Source organism: Manis javanica, chromosome 13 (assembly GCF_040802235.1).
Source record: "Manis javanica isolate MJ-LG chromosome 13, MJ_LKY, whole genome shotgun sequence".
NCBI classification, from domain to species: Eukaryota; Metazoa; Chordata; class Mammalia; order Pholidota; family Manidae; genus Manis; species Manis javanica.
In genome coordinates this window covers 4801095-4819023 of record NC_133168.1, presented here as the reverse complement: position 1 = coordinate 4819023, position 17929 = coordinate 4801095, and the positions used below count along the sequence as shown (strand labels likewise).

Genomic DNA, 17929 nt, shown 5'->3' with positions numbered 1-17929 from the left:
ACTGAATGCATTCCTCTTTCTTCCAGTCCAAGACCAAGTGCTTTCAGATATCCAACGAGAAAAGGAAGTGAGGCAACATGGATATGCTAATATTCCTTTACTCTGACTGTCAGCCCGACGAGAGGGAGAAATAGCAGGTCTGAGCTTTCCCGGATGAGATACATCCTGTTTAGGAAAAACTAAATTAATTAATAAGTACCACTTTCTTTGTTCCGTCTTTCAACCCTCCTCAGGTTTCCACTAAGAACTTCCACTGAGGTGGTCAAGGACAGCCCAGAGCATCCCATCCCACAATGCTGCTTTTCTATATTCAGAGTGAGCTTGTATATCCACCTTTGTGGACTGTCACGTCATTATAGTGCGAGTCGTGTTTTGAGGTCTCACTGTAAGTCTGTGAATTCCTTTGTCCATAACCTTAATGCTATTGGTCTCCTTCCAAGGAAGTGCAAATATTGTGTTTCAGTGACCTAGATGCTTCAAGGAACGGGAATATTTGCTTCCCCTGTACATTATTGACACTATTGATAATCAATGACTTGTTTTTTCATTGTTCTCATACCTTTAGGGTTTTTACCGAAAACATGGCTTTTTTTCTTGAGATGTTACAGGCTATTTCTGAAATACTATTTAAACTTGAGTGCACCAATTTATGCGGTTTGATGCATCATTACAATCCTTTCAAAAGTGACATCCAAAAGAGTTATCAAAATATAAATAAAGAGTTTCCTGGCAGAAAGTTGAGAGTGGAATTTCTAGCAAAAGATCAGCAGAAGAATAAGAGGTAAAGCAAATCCCACATGAAAACACACCGTTCTCAAGATACAGGCAGCAAGAAGGGAGGGGTGTTTTCTGACTGGCCCAGCCCCTTCACGATGATTCCATTTTCGTGCCAGTAATTCATTAGGTGTGAACATGGGAAGCAGGTCTGGCCAATGGCACATGAGGAGAAGCCTGGAGTGGAGGCTGTGGTACTGGTTTCCTGACACATACAAAGAGATGCTGAAAAAGCTCTCTCTTCCACTAGACATTGTCACGTTTGCATATTTCCGTGGAACAGTTCTCGTGCAAACAGAAGTGGCCCTAATTGAAAACCAGTCAATAGGCTGAGGAAGAGAGAGTGAAACTTTGACAAAAATATGAGTTCCGAATGACGTCATCCAGAAGGGGCTGAGTCACTCACCCAGAAGCTGCTCTTTCTTGGGAATTCTTCTTCTATGATTTATTAAGTCTAATTTTTAGAAAGGAAGGAAGGAAGGGAAAGAGGAAGGCAAGGAAGGAGACAAAGAGGAAGCAGAGGAAATAACTAAAATACCTGTAGAGTTTGAAAACTCTAAAAATTATTTTTAAGTGACAGCCTGGTACAATTTCTCATTAGCGAAGTGTTCTTTCTCAGCTTGCAGACACAAAAGTGCTGTGAAAAACACAGTTTCACGCCTCTTATTCGATAGATAGGAAGGCTGAGGTCCAGACATGTCAAGCCCTCACCCAAGTTCACGATGCTAGGTGTCACAGGGTCACAGCCCTGACTTGAGGTTCTCAATTCCATGTCCAGTGTTTAGAAGTACCATTGTAACTGTTTTAATACCATCATAGCTGTTTTACTATCTGTGAATAAAGATGATGACATTTGCCCTAATTACCTCAAAGGAGAAGCCAGTGTCATATGTGTGACTCATTCTGAATCCTAAGCAGTGTTATTTCACCATAAATAAAAGACATTAATGTTAAAAACCCATTGCAGATCTTTGGATTCAAAAAAGATAGTGTTATATACAAATAAATGACTCTACTTCTAATTCATTAGTTAAAAATCGTATAAACACATGAAAGTTCTTGCCTTTTCTCTTTAAACTGTCCTTTGATAGAAGCAAGTAATATTAGATTATGGTAATATTGAATTTCTTGCTTTTATCCAATTTCTATAAAGATAATAGCAAGGTCAACGTCTATTCAATTTCCCTGTCCTCTAAGGTCATGCCAATCATCCTTTTAAAAAGCAGTGCAAGCGTATTTTTAAAGACCTTTAATGTACTATTGCTTAATATTTGTCTGTTGTAAGAATAAATGACTACATGGCCTCACACTCACTTAGAATCACTTTAATTACCTTCTACATTTTGTCACAAAGTAGAGCACCTACTTTGCAAACTTCTTTCTTCATCCTTTTTCATCTTAGTCTGTTCGCAGGTAAAAATTAAGTTGGATAATATTTAGTGTATAGCATATAGCAAGTACATAATTCACATGTATGCACGTGCACTCAAACACACACATCAGTCTTTTCAATCAATGAATCTTTGTCTTCCACCTGGAGAGACATAAGCCAGCTGACAGCATTCTCTGAGCAAAAGGGGGAAAGAGGGGTAAGATTCTCACACTATCCCCTGTTCTCGTAATTGTCCCCAATTTCTTAGAGAGACCTTGTGTCTGTGGGTGGAGAGTACCTCTGGTTCGACTGCTCCATGAGCAAACCTCCCGTCTCTCTGGAGGAGGGAGAGCTGTGCGGCTGAGTGTGGCAGAGTGGGTGACCTGTGGTTTTTGCTTCTTAAAAAGACTTTGAACCAACTTTCCTGACTTCACAGTTCTAGTGCTCCAAATTTATGGGATTTTTAAGGTTTGTCTTCTTGACTTTGCTTGCTTCTTCTTGGATTCCCTCCTTGTAGGCTTACAATTCCACTTTCTCAAACCTAGTAAGTCAATAACCACACATTCATTTGCTTTTGTGTTTCCAAAATTTCGTTGACATCTCTTGATTGGCGGTGCCTCCTTTCTCATTAACTGTTCTCACATGGGCTTATACTTTTTTTTGCTTTTAGTAGCATTTTTGTGTATCTTTTGAAGGCAGCAGAGATAAATGTTTGCATCCAGTTGGTGATTTTCAAATGTTGAACCATCCTTGAATTCCAGAATAAAGTCAATCTGACCATGAAATATTACTTTTAGTATATTACTGGGTTCTCTTCATTAATATTTGATTTTCGGTGTTCATATCTAGTTTCATAAGTGGAAGTTGCTTATTACTTTTAATCCTCTCTTTCAATTCTAGTGCCAAGGTAAAATTAGCATCATAAAATCAGTTGGTAGCTTTCCTCTTATAATATAATCTGAGAAGTTTGTATAAAACATTCCTAAATTTATATAATAATAATAATATTAATAAAAGTAAACAACTAGGCTCCAAAACATTATCTGAGCATGGTGTTTTAGGTAGGCAAGTAGGAGTTTTTAACAACAGTCTTTAATACTTTTTTCTTATTCAGGTTATCTATTTCTCCTTAAATCACTATTAATTTGTTTATATTCATCCTGAAGATTTTTACATTGCTTCTGAGTTTTGAAATATATAGGTGTAGAGTTTATTAACAGACATTCTTGTGATTACTGAATGTTTATATCTTATATTTGGACTTATATGTCCTTTTATAAAGATAATATTCTTTATTTGCATCTGTGCTGTTTATCATTTTGTATCAAATTTGACAGGTTTATTTCATCATTCTTTTCAGGAAACTCTTTAATTTTGTTAAGGATTTTTATTTTGTGGTCTTTTTTCCTATGTCATTAACTTTTGCCTCCATCTCTTTAATTTTCTTCCTTCTAAATTATTTTTCTCTGTTGTTCCTTTTACCTTGACTTTGACAATGACTTTATCTTTTCAAATATTTACATTGTCTTAACATAGAAATTTAGAATATAAATTGCTCCCTAAGATCCACTTAAACTGTATCTTCCACATTCTGATACACAGTGCTTTCATGTTTATCCAGTTTTAAGTATTTTCTGATTTCCACGTTATTTCCTCTTTAACCCACAAATTATTTGTAAGCGTACTCTCCCTCCAAATACTCAGGATAGGTAGATAGAGGAAATTTTAGAATTTTTCTGATTTCTAAAATATTACCACATTGTGGTTGAGAATGTTGACTGTACAATGTTAACACTTTTATAATCTGTTGAGATTTCCCTTGTAGCCTTACATAAGAAAACTTGAAAAATAATCCGCATGCCCTTTGAAATAATGCTCACTTTCTGTGTCAGATACAACCTATTAAACATATTTATTCAATCAAGCTTTCAGTGTTTTAATTTAAACCTCCCGGTCTTTCTCTACTCTGGCTATTTGTTCTGTGTTTCAGGAGGAAACACATTAAACTTCCTTTTATGTTTGTGGGTTTGTCAGTTTCTCTTTGTTGATCCTCTTTATATCTATCTTTCAATCCATTGGGGTTAGGAGCTTTGAATGGGGGGAGATTAAAAAATGAATTAGGAGTTTATAGACCAGTGGGAAAGACTGATGGGTACACTTAATAAGACCCAAGGCCTAACACAAGTGATATAAGATAAAGAAACAGAGTGCTGTAAGTCTGACAAGTGACAGGCCCATCTCTTTTTCTGAATCATCTCTAATTTTAAATACCTCTGAAGGATGTGAACCCTCTTCTTTTACATCCATGAAATATTTCCAGGGCAAGTTGTGGAGACAGAATCTTTGTCTCCCTGGGTCTCTGCTGCCCCCTGCCAATTACTCCCCTTCAGATCAACTTTTCTTTTTCTCCACTACTCATTCTATCTTTTCCCTTAAATAGTTCCATTTTTCTTTTCCTCTTTCTGTCACCCTTAATTACTCATAAATTGGAACTCTAGGACTCCTGCTTGTTTTAGTTACTGAATAATGCTTATGTTTGTTATTAAATTATGTTCATTCAATTCAAACATGCATAAAGTGTTTGAAGAAAGAAATGTGTGCAAATTTTCCCCTTAATTTTTAGGATAATCATTACAATTTTTTTTAATTTTATATGTCTACAATTGCTTTTCCCTCCTTTCATTCAGCACCAATGTTTTTTTTAAAATTCCTTTTACAACCCCACATTCCTACTCCATCCATTTTTAGTGAGCAAAGAATTTACAAGATCTCCATTTTGTAAAAGATACTGTGAAATTAGTATGATTTTTGGAGCTTTTGAGCTTATGTTGTCATCGTAGAATAGTTAAAGGAGACCATGTGTGGCTGATTTTCTTTTGAAAGATTGAAAAAATGCTTTTTTCCAACAACAATAGAAGACTGCATCTGGAAAGGCAACCGATCTAATTGGTACAAGACCAGACCAGGCTGCTAAAATGCAATGCTTAAATATCACAGAGACACGGTACAAAGAAAGATTATCACTAAAATGTAAAATAGCTTATTAAATTCAAATAGAAAGAGCATCTCCAAGGTTGCATTGCCTTTGTCGTAGCATGGCTATGATGGATGCTTTGTTAAAGCTATAAATAACTTTGGCATTTATAGCTTTATCAAAGAGTAATTATGATATAAAGAAAAATGAATATACCTGCCTCTAGAATTTCCAAACTGTTCTTAGAATTTTCAAGGTATATTGGGCACACACGCACATTCACACACATACACACTGTCATTTTCCCCCACTATCAAGAGATTACATGAAAAGACTACAGTCGGACATCATAGTAAACCCTGCTAGGCTGCCTAAGAGATAGTTTGTGTTCCATTTTATGCAATTTTCTGTCAAGGTGATTTCTATGGTAACCCCCATTTGCATTCTTTCATATGGTGGTAAAATCTGATGTATCACATTAAATATTGATAGCAGTGTTTCAGCCATTCTTAAACCCACTTGGGAATTCTTCATTTTACCTCCTGACTAGGACCATTCTCCTGTGGCATCTCCACATCAAGCTTTTTGCTGTTAAAATGTTAATTAGATGTTTATAAGCATTTTTATAGATCTGCTCTTCATTTCAATTGCCACAAACATATTTATTTACAATTCCATAATGTTCTCATTAATATGCTATGGAAATCTGCTATAGTGCACAGAAGTTAGCTTAATAACAAGCTGCAGAAATATATCCTTAAAGACATCTGTGGAGCATCTGTAGAATTGTAATGACGCAAAATAAGTTTTCAGCAAATGAGATAATAAGCAGACGATATTTAAGGTCAGCATTTTTTATGACCATAGCCTGACTGTTAGTATGACTATTTCATACACTTAATACCACCATTATGATTACCTGCTAATGGTGAGTTGCTACATTCCATGCTCATTAAAATTGATACACATATAGCTCAGAATATCCTGATGTCCAAAATAGACACAAGCATAACATTTATTTGTAAACACTTTCCTCCAAGACATATGAAGGAGAACTACCCATATCTCTCTCACTCACCCTGCACTATTTGCTTAGACACGTATTTCTCAATTCACAGAAAACATGGATGCTAAAAGCCTAAATGGCTTCTTTGTACTCATAGAACAGGTAGGAGACAACCATGGAATTTCAAGGTGCATGAGTACAGATACCCAAGTAAATGTAATCTGCTGTGCTGTCAAGACTTCCTAGCAGAAATAGCCCTGAGTTTATAGTGAGAAGGGTACTTGGATTACTACCTTGGGCAAGTCACTTAATGTATCAGAATCTCACTACTTTTTTATTTGTCAAGAGGGCAAAGCATAACCACCTCAAAGTATCTGGTAAGGAATTTAGAGTTTTCTAGCTATAAATTCATGTTATCTGTGAACAGAGAAAATTTTGCTTTTCTCTCTCTAATTTGAATGATTTTTCTTTCTTCTTTCTAATTGCCCTGGTGAGGACTTCCATCCTAAGTTGAGTAGAAGTGGTGGAAGTGAGTATCTTTGCCTTGTTTTTGATCTTAGAGGAAAAGCTTTTATCTTGCCACCATTGAATATGATCTTTGCTCTATGGGTATTTATGTATGGCCTTTATAATATTGAGGCAATATCCCTCTGTTCCTAGTTTGTTGAGGCTAATTTCCCTGAAGCTTAGAAAAGATCATATGTAAAATTAAACATCACCTGGACGAATGAATGAACGATAGGCACATGGATACATGTGGTGCTTTGCAAACGATAAAGCATTATGGATTTGAGATTACTACGTTATGCAAGTCTGCCCATTTGCAGAAAAACTCCCCATATGGAGATAAGCATAATGTATTAGTTTGCTACTGCAGATGTAACGAACTACCCCAAACTTGGTGGCTTAAAGCAACACAAATTTATTATCTATAGTTCTGTAGGCTAGAAGTTCAACATGGGTCTCACTAGGCTTGAAGTAAAGGTGTTACCCAGAGCTGCATTCCCTTTGGAACATACATCAGTTTCTGGAGATGAGGCCACTCACATCCCTCGGCTCATAGCCTCTTCCTTCATCTTCAAAACCAGCAATACCGCACCCTTTTATGATAAAAACCCTCAACAAACTAGGAACAGAGGGATATTGCCTCAGTATTATAAAGGCCATACATAAAACACCCACAGAGCAAAGATCATATTCAATGGTGGAAAAAAAAAAAGCTTTTCCTCTAAGATCAAAAACAAGGCAAAGATACTCACTTTCACCACTTCTACTCAACTTAGGATGGAAGTCCTCACCAGGGCAATTAGAAAGAAGAAAGAAAGAAAAATCATTCAAATTAGAGAGAAGCAAAATCGTCTTTGTTCACAGATAACATGAGTTTATAGATAGAAAACTCTAAAGCATTCCCCCACCCACACACATGGGTGCACACAAACTGTAAGAATAAACAAATTCAGTAAAGTTGCAGGATACAAAACCAACACACAAAAACCAGTTGCATTTCTATATACTAACAAACAACCCAAAAATAAAATTAAGAAAACAATCCCATTTCAAATAGCACAAAAAAAAAAAGCACAGAACCTAGAAATAAACTTAACCAAGGAGATGAAAGATGTGTACACAGAAAAATGCAAAACATTGCTGGAAAAAATTAAAAGACACAAATAAATGGAAAGACATCTTTATTCAAGAACTGGAAAACTTATTAAAAATGTCCATACTACACAAAGCAATTGACAGACTCAATGCAATCTCTATCAAAGAGAAAAAAATACATACTAAAACTTATCTGGATGCTCAAAGGACCTGAATTACTGAGACTATTTTGAGAAAGAAAAACAAAGCTAGAGGCCTCACACTTCCTGATTTCAAAACATGCTACAAAGCCACTGGCTTGGTCTGTTCAGGGCCTTGTAACAAAATACCAGAAACCCGGTAGCCTAAACCACAGAAATTTACATCGCACAGGTCTGGAGGCGGCTCCGCTCTTTCTGTGGTTTGCGGATCGGAGCGGCTCCTGGAGCTCACGTGACCTCTCCTTTGCACGCATGTGGACAGAAAGAGCTCTGGGGCTTCTTCATATAACAGCACTAACTGTTCAAAACTTCTGGAGCTTCCCAGGTGGGATCTGAAACTGGCCCCCACACACACGGAGGGCAAGGGAAGTCGGAAGAAAACGGCCAACCCTCGGGATTGGGAGGTGCTAATAGGCAAGGAACTTTCTCACGGAGCTGGTTTTGGGGTGGCTGCAAGATGAGCCAATCTCTGCACCCACCCACCAGAATCTCAAGTTCATAGAGAGGCTCCCACAGGGTTCAGTCCCACACACCAGCCCTGTGGTCTCAACACCTGACTCTCCCAAGGCTGTGTCCTGGAAAACGGCTCCAGCTGGAGGAACTGTGGGTGGGACATACCCTCCCAGGACAGGGATGGAGTGAGAGGCCGCTGATTGCCCAGGTCTGGCTCTCAGGTCGACTGCTAATAACTTCCACTTGGTGACCTCCTTCACACGTCACCCCTTGAGACCCACTCTTACAATCTCACAGCCCCCACCCCCTTTCAAAGAAATGAGCAAGCGGTTCCCTAGCACGAGGTGGCTGGCTGCTTTGACGGCCATCCGGGTGCATAGGAGATAGATACCACAGCAACAGCATAGGCACTGGCAAGAGAAAACACAGATTAAAATAAAGATTCCCAGTATCACTTTTTCCACCAGGAACCCACGATCTGAACCATTGATTTACTAAGTCTCCCAAGCTGAGAGTCAAATCACTGTGTCCTCATATAACTTAATAAAGATGACACATAAGTTCACATCAGGTGTGAACACACAACACTGCTTGGATAACAGCACAGGCATCTCCTTTTGAGGCAGTGGTAATGCCCACGGCCATTCTATTTTGGAAGACAGCTTTTCTCACTAAAGACATGTCAGCTTTCCTGACTCATTTAAGGTTTGTTGGGTGAATTTAGTAAGGGTGTCTATGTGTGCTCTTGTCCAGGTGTCTGAATCAGTGTGGATAAAATCAGAATAATTAAAAGTACTAGTCCTAGCTCATTCTTCCTTGACATATTGCTTTGGGCCTTCCCATCCCCTCCCTGGGGTAGGGATACCCACACAGCAATCTGATAAACTGCAGAGAGACAGCTGCCCACATTTTCAACAGTTGGGTGCATTCCTTTCTTGGGCCCACAAGTGGGTCCTCTATAGAAAGGTTATTTCCCTTAGGGCCCCATCCTGTGTCTAGACACCACAGGAGCAGCAGAAGTCTAAGACTGAAAAGACAGACATTTGTAGGGACTTTTGTGGGAGCGTCTTCCCCTTCTACAGGAATTACACGTGTGGCCTGATCTAGATATTTAATATGGCTGCAGCTTTAGGAATCCAACCTGGTCGTGCATACCCGACTGATTGGCCAGGGAAGCAGCACTGTCAGGTGTGAGGAGAAGGACTGGAGGGGTATGATGCCAAACCAGGACCCCCATCTCCCCTCTTTCATGGTGCGTGTTCCACGCCATGCATAGTGCTTTCCCACAGGTCCTACTTACAGCAGGACCATGGGATCCCACTGGAGATGGAGGGGTTCCCCTTCACCCAGGGGTGCAAGATAACTCACCCATCCCGGTGGGATGTCCCATTGCAAATTCCAGTAGTTAATGCCTTTCCCAGGAATAGTGGGATTTGGAGTTTCCAGTAGTACAGCACATTGATCCACGGTGAGATTCAGAGCAATGGCTGTTTCCCACAACTTCCAGAGCTTCATGGTCTGGGTGTCTCCGCAGGAGTCCCAGTTCTAGCATTTGGGGCAACAGGCACTACTGGTTGATCATTCAAATGTATTATAACCTGGGACAGTACTTCAGTTAGCCCAGCCAAAGTGGTTTCACTTGTTAATAATTTAATCTGCTACTTTACTATCCCCTTTGTCCTTTCTGCCAACCCGGCTACTTGCAGTTATGGAGATGGAATCTCCATTCAGTGCCGTTCTTTTATCCAGTCTGGCACATCATGACCTTTGAAACGTGACCCACAATCACCATGCAGGTAGTCTTGGGAAAGCATTTGAAAGGTCCATTGTTGTCTTGCCAGTGGGTTTCAGCCCCTGGGCCAGTTCACTATGGATTCAATGTGACCAAGAAATGGCAGTAAAATGTTCTTGGGGTGAAAGGGTTATACCCAGCTTTATTCCCACAGTGGCAGGTCAATCACTAGAATCCTGTTCACTCAGAGCGAGTCTGCAGGCAGCAAGCTGGTCTCCGCCTCTGGGCCTCTCTGCCTGCACAGCCGTCCTCTGGACCTCTGTCCTCGGCGCTGCCACCACTCCAGCCTCTGCTCTGCTCTGCTCTCCTGCAGCCTTGCAGCCATGCCACTGGGTCACCTAGAGCACTGGGCAGAGCTCTTTATATAGAGTCAATAGCCACATATTGCCCACACCTGTGTAGTGAGCTAGCCAGCCAGGGCCAGGTGAGAGTCCTGGCCATAAGAACCTGCATTTTATCCACAGTTGTCGTTCCATGTGAAGACAAACTGATCTTGTGCCTCAGCAACCAGGGATAGAGTGAAAAAGCGTTTAAGTCCAGTACAGCACGGCACCCTCCCAGCACCATGGCCAAGATATCTAAAATGGTGACAATGTTGGGCTCCACCCCACGGGTGAGGGACACTACTTTGTCAGTTCTGGGGAGTCTATGGTCATCCGCCATGAGCCACCTGGCCTTTCCATCATGCTCGGATGTTCAAAGCACTATGGGCAGGGGGTATGTACAACACCTACTTGGTGCAGTTCTTGGACGGTTTGTCCTGTTTCTTCACGCACCCTCCACTCCCCATGCAGTTTATATTGTTTGACAGTTACCTCTCCTATGAGGGGCAGGGAGTCAGCAGACGTACTGACTTCCAGCTGGTGTTTTACCTCAGCACCAGTTTGATCCCTCTGACCTGGAGAGATCTGCAGGGTGGGACCTTGCAGGACATCAATGCCCAGTGTGTCACCAGGTATTGGAGAGAGAAGAACCTTGTATTCTCATGGAGAAGAACACCCAGTGTGTAGTGTCAAAGCGACCTTCCTGCTCATCACAGTTTGTCCTCTGTAACCATCGATGGTGCCGAGAGGGCCATGAAACATCCGAGGGTTACTGTGTATTCAGCTCCAGTACCCTCCACAGCCATTGTCCTCTGTTTATTTTGGGGGACTGGTGAATAGGAAGCTCAACACGAGGCCTCTGATTGCCTACAATGGCCCTCACTCACCTAGAAGCAATTTTGGTCTATGTCCAAAAACAGGCTTGTGGGAGGCACCCACCCCAAAAAGGACTGTGAGGATAAAGTGAAGGTTCCTGTGGCCTGGATTCTCACCTGGCCCTGGTTGGTTAGCTCACTACACACGTGTGGACAATGCATCATTATTGACTATATAAAGAGCTCTGCCCAGTACTCTGGGCAACAAGGTGGCATGGCTGCAAGGCTGCAGGAGAGCAGAGAAGAGTCTGGGGTGGTGGCAGCGCTGAGGACAGAGGCTCAGAGGACGGCTCTGCAGGCAGAGGGGCCCAGAGGCAGAGCCCGGCTTGCTGTGTGCAGACTCGCTCTGCGTAGACGGGATTCTAGTAACTGACCTGCCACCGTGGAAATAAAGTTGGGTATAACTCTTTCACCCCAAAGACATTCTACTGTCATTTCTTTGGTCACATTGAGTCCATAGTGAACTTGTCCGGGGCTGAAACCCACTGGCAAGACAGACTGTATCCAAAGAGGCCTCTGTTGGGGCAGGTGGGGCCTCGGGGAGGTAGCAGCAGATGGAGCAGGTGGTAGGGGCTGCACCGTTGTTTCAGCTTTAAGGCTGTCCACAGGCTGACCAACACAGTCAGGTTACTGTGTTGCCAGTTTATCTTTTCAGGTGGGGTCCTGGCAGCAATGAGGTCAAGCCACATCTGCTTCTGGGTCCTTTTCTCAGACCTACTGCCAACTGGGATAGCTTTTTGGCTTTTCCAGCTCCGTTCTGTCCTGGATCGTCCCCACAGCCTCTACACATTCCTGGGACTTGTCGGTTTCCCCACATCAGCCCTGCATCACCCAGCAACATTAATGCCTTGTCCCCTGCCTGGGCTCAGCATGGACATCAGCATCCCATACCACCAGATGCGGTGGGCTGGCTCCCGCTGCGGGGGCAGTGGGCACAGCGTACATTCCAAGGACACGGGAGTGGGTGAGGGGCCTCTGACTGCCCAGGTCCAGCTCACAGGGCAACCAGCAGTCCCGTCCTCTGAATAACTTCCTCCAACACCAGCCCTACCAGACCAGGGCCCCGCCACTATCTTTATCACCTCCTCACAGACACTTATCACCTCCTCGCATGTCTTATCTCAAGATGCCGTCACATTGGGGTTAAGGCTCTAATATATGAATTTGGCGGGACACAAATCTTGAGTCCATAACATCTAAAGTAATCAAAACAGCATGGCACTGACATGAAGACAGACGTGGAGACCAGATGAACAGTACAGAGAACCCGGAAGTAAACCTTCATGCATATATGGTCAAATAATCCTTGACAAGAGTGCTAAGATTACACAATGGAGAAAGGATAGGCTCCTCAATAAATGCTGGGAAAACTGGGTCTCCACATGACGAATGAAGTTGTACCCTTACACCATATGCAAACACTAACTCAAAATGGATTAAGGACGTAAACATGACGTAAAACTGTAAAACTCCTAGGAGAAAACATAAGAGAAAAACTTCGTGACATAGGATTTGGCAATGTTTTCTTGTCTATGACCCCAAAATCACAGACAACAGAAGCAAAAACTGACAAATGGCACTGTATAAAACTTTAAAACCTCTGTGCAACCAAAGAAACAATCAATAGAGTGAAAGGCAATTTATGCAATGAGAGAAAATATTTGCAAGCCATACCTGAAAATGAGTCAATATCTAGAATAGAGAACAATGATAACTCTACAAAAATAACAATTTGATTTAAAACATGCCAAGGACTTTATATAATCAGCTTTAATTCTTTAGTTCTCCTGTTTTTTATATGCCTCATTTCTCATGTTTAAACAGCATATGATACATATTCGTTCAACTCATTTCAGGGCTGTTTAATTTATCTATGCTTGTGAAAAGAGACAGGGATTAAGTCAAAATGTTGAGATACAGAAAATCAATTCACAGCATTTCTTTTGCTTCTTCAAAATCTGAAAGTTATGTTTCTAAAAATGGTGATAATAGTAAATGAGGATACCGCAGGGAGTTTTCAACACTTTCTTCACAAGAATTTTAAGATAGGCAACATAACTACCTCACCCTCCAGGCTTTGAAGGACAATCTGACCTATTAAAGAGTAGGAAAATCTTGACCCTCCAGAACATTGCCAAGAAGACAGGATGGAAACCAGGTGTCTTGGGACCTGCGGTCTGAACTAAAATTGCTCACATTATATTGGGAACTCACATATCTTCTTAGACGTTCCAGAGAGTTCTGGGAATCAGACAATATTCTTTTCCTTTTGTATCCCAACCTGTCCTCACATACTTCTTCCTCAGTTCAAGGGCATCATGTGTACTTGGTCAAGGACTCAAGGAACCCGCCAGGACAGCGCGATGGGGCCAGAGGGCAGTGCTCTCTGTTTTCATGCCCTGTTTTGAGTGTCTTCATTCTTCCATCCTAGCGGGAGGCTACATTTCCAGCTACATGATATAGTCTTTGGTTTTCCTTGTTGTTTTATTGAAATAGTTAAAGACAAACTCCATTGTCTCTCCATGAAGTTCAGTCAGTATTTCTTCTATTAAGAGAAATTGGTTCATTTTTGGTTCCCTTCCACTACTAAGGCTTCTGAATATTCTCTGAGGGGCGGCTCTGCCTTCAGTGGGCAGAATCCAAAGAAGGGTGATTATGCCAAGAGAAGCAAAATAGCGCTACTGAAATAATTCCCATCTTTGCCCTGTAACCACACTGGCATAAAAGACGCAGACAACAAAGCCCTGGATGACACGTCCACCCGTTGGTGAGAATTTAACCTTAGATTTCCGTAAAAGCCTTTTATCATCTCCGATCCCCGCCTCTCCCCCCAAGCTGACCCAATTTAATGCTACACAATCAGGTTAACTCAGCAGGAGATACAGGAGGTAGGAAAACAGATGACTGTTCTTTCACACGGAGAGAGAAAGCCAGGAAACTAAGAGCTAAAGTTGAAAACTTGAAGGAAATGATTTTAAAGTTAGGGGGGAAAAGAAAGGACCGTTAGAGAAAAATAGAGGTCAGACATCCATTTTTCTTACTGGGTCAAGGAAGGAAATATTGCTGTTATATTTTTATGGTATCTACATACACAACAGGGGAATTAATTCTGAGTTACCTACGCTGCACTAATAATAACCAACATAAAATGAGAGATTCCTATTCACCAGCACTACATGTAGAATTTTTAATGGATTAAGGGACTAAATTCTCACAAAAGACGCTTATCTGCACCCTCCCTTGTGGGGGTTAGAAAGCTTGAGTTTACGCAACATGCCCAGCAATAGGGAAGTCAGGGTACCCCAAGCTATTCAACTTTTGAGTCTTTTTCCTTAACAGCTTTACTATTGTTTTCAAAGAATGATCGATGGACCATGCCCATTAGAATTACTTATAACTTGTTATAAATAGCTTCCTGATACCCATCCTCAGCCAACTGAATCAGAATCCATGGAAATGGGGGCAGAAATCTACACTTTTACAACTCTCCTGGTGTTCCCAAAATACACATAATTTATATTTAGAAGTTTATAGTACTTAACAGGCATTATATAATAAACCTCAAAAGCATAGTCACTGAAGCCAGGAGACCTGGGTGCATATCTCAGCTCTGCCACTCACTAGTTCTCTGACTTGAACAAATGACTTACTTTCTCTGTGGCTCAGTTTCTATAGATGCATTCCTTAAGGGATTTCATGGGCATCTGCCTGTTCATAGTTATAAAATGGTGCAGTGAATTAATTTTTCTCATTTATAGGAGCAGGCCAAAGTATGAATGATGTCAAGGTTAGATAATACTAAAATAATTAATGTTACATGTTACATTTTGGATGTATTACATTGAATATTCATTTGATATTCTATTAACTTAATTTAAAAAAAATAACCAAAACAACAAATGGTGTATATATTTTGAAAATATAAGAAAATGATCTGGGTTTTTTTGCCTTAATTCCCTCTGAAATATGTTTATTTCCTTGCCTTCCCACTCAATTATTTCTTGTAAACCACAATATGCTGCTTTATTCTCCTCTCTCTCATGCTGACCATCTTTTATGCTATCCCATTTCTGCTGGAGAACTTCTGAGGAGAATGAGATGAAAGGTGGGGGAATAGGATGCAAGAGAGAAAACAGATAAGAATTCAAAAGAAATATTTGGGTAGCAAATCACTTCAATATATACAAAGAATATCTAGTTTAAAGAGTATATTAAACCAACACTTATCTAAAATAGGTTAGCTGCAGTAAAATGGAAGGTAAGATTTGCCAGATAATTAGCCCAGTGATAGGATGGCATTTTGATCGTCAAATAAGTCTGATCAGATCCTTCTTAGGACTAGAAAACTCTGCCTGTTTGAAGGGCTTAAGTTTGAAGGTTGTAGGGGGGAAAAAATCAGTGAAGATAGTCACCACTTGAAATACAGTATTTACTATGTAATATAAAATGAGTGTTCTCCTGAAATAACTTTTATCCTTAAAAAGAAAAGAGAAGCATGGGCTTAAATTCAGTAGATTCACATATGCACACTTTCAATAATCTTCAGACTGTCCCATACTTCAGCAGCTCATTTCTTAATAATTAAAAGAAAACTGTAAAGTCTTGGGAAGCTAGGAGGCCACGATGAGCTCTGCTTCGGCACCTGCTAAATGAATCACCTGCACAAAAGGTACATAGAGAGCTTGACTCAAATTCCGGCTTCATCAGGATAATACGTCCTCATTAAAGTGTTAACTTACACAGGAACAGGACCTCCCTCTATTTCATTTACTCATATTCCCAGAAAGGAATTTAATAATTTAATAATTGTGCAATTGCTGAATTAACATGATTTTATAGGAATTTAATAGGAATTTAATAATTGTGCAATTGCTGAATTAACACGATAGGTCATGGACTTTTAAGTGGTTCTTAAATAGTCAAAGTTGCACATATTAACTCCTTAAGTGCCAGGAGAGATAAACAACTCCTTTAGCCAACTTCACAATTGCAAAGTTGGGAGAAATGATCAAGATTTCCTTCAGTCACTTTTCCCAAAGAAGATATACAAATGGTCAACACGTGTATGAAAAGATCAACTACGTGAATATCCAGGAAATGAGTATCAAACTACAGTGAGATATCACCTCACGCGTGTTAGGATGGCCACCACAAAACAAACACAAAATGACAAGTGTTGGTGAGGATGTGAACAAAAGGGACCCTGGCACACGGTCAATGGGAGCATAAGCTGGTACAGCCACTATGGAAAACAGTACAGTTTCCTCAGAAAATTAACAGAACTACTATATGATCCAGCAATCCCTCTCCTGTGTATTTATACAAAGGAATTGCAATCAGAATCTCAAAGAGACATTTTCACTCCCGTGTTTACTGAGACATTCACAAGAGCCAAGATATTTAAATAACCTACCATCCATTGACAGATGAGTGGGCAAAGAAAATGCAGTATATACATACAGCGGAAATTACTCCGCCTTAAAAAGAAAGGCCTGCCATCTGTGACAACATAGATGGATGTGGAGGACATTACACTATGCTAAGTGACATAAGCCAGACACAGAAAAACAGCTGTCTTGCCCGAGGGTTTCAGCCCCAGGCAAGTTCGCTATGAATTCAGTGAGACTGAGGAATGACAATGGCACATTTTGGGGTAAAAGGGTCTATACCTGGCTTTATTCTCATGGTGGGAGGTCGAGAACTAAAATCAGGTCTGCATCCAGCAGTCTGCAGGTCTGTAATCCTCCTCCGTCTCTGCCTCTGCCCAGAGCACTGGGCAGAGCTCCTTATATAGTGACTCTGGTCTGTAATAGCTCATTGCCTAGGGTGTGGAAGCAGTTGCCTAGCAGCAGGCCAGTTACACCATCAAGTAGTTTAGGGCCAGGTGAGGATCCTGGCCACAGAAACTTGCATTTTCCCTGCAACAGCTACTGTGTGGCCTCATTTCTCTCTGTGGAATCTAAAGTAGTCAAACTCATAAAAGCAGAGAGTAACAGTTGTTCATGCAGGGGTTGAAGGTGGAAAGAGAAAAGGAGAGGTGATGGCCAAAGGGTACAAAGTTTCAGTTGTGCATGATAAATAAGTTCAAGTGCCTATAGCTAACACTATACTGTAGTCCTAAAATTTGCCCAGAGGGTAGATCTTATGTTAAGTGTTCTTACCACACATAATAATAATAATAATAATAATAATAATAATAGAGATGGGAGGAAGCTTTGGAGATGATGGCACGTCTATGGCCTTGATGGTAGTGATGGCTGCACATGTGCCCACTTGTGTCCAAGATGAGTTGTGCACATTAACTATGTACAGCTCTTTGCTGCTCACAGTTCAATAATGTGACTTAACAACTTTTTAAATTAGTTCTGTCACAAATGAACATCCAAATCTGTATTTCAATGTGCTAAGAAACTTGACATTTCTCAAAAAAAGCCTTTGAGGAGAGGAACTACCTCTGAGGATGACTATTCACTCTCACAGAAGGTCTTGTTGGCCGTCGGCAAACACTAAGTTCCCTGTGAGCTTTTTGTGTGTGTTTTGCTATGAAACACAAAACAT

At 40.7% G+C, this 17929-nt stretch overlaps 1 long non-coding RNA gene across 1 annotated transcript in view; it reads right to left on the bottom strand.

The window, feature by feature from the left end:
• LOC140845796 (uncharacterized) overlaps positions 1-17929 on the bottom strand; it is a 537563-nt gene that overhangs the window by 286112 nt on the left and 233522 nt on the right. The window lies entirely within an intron of this gene.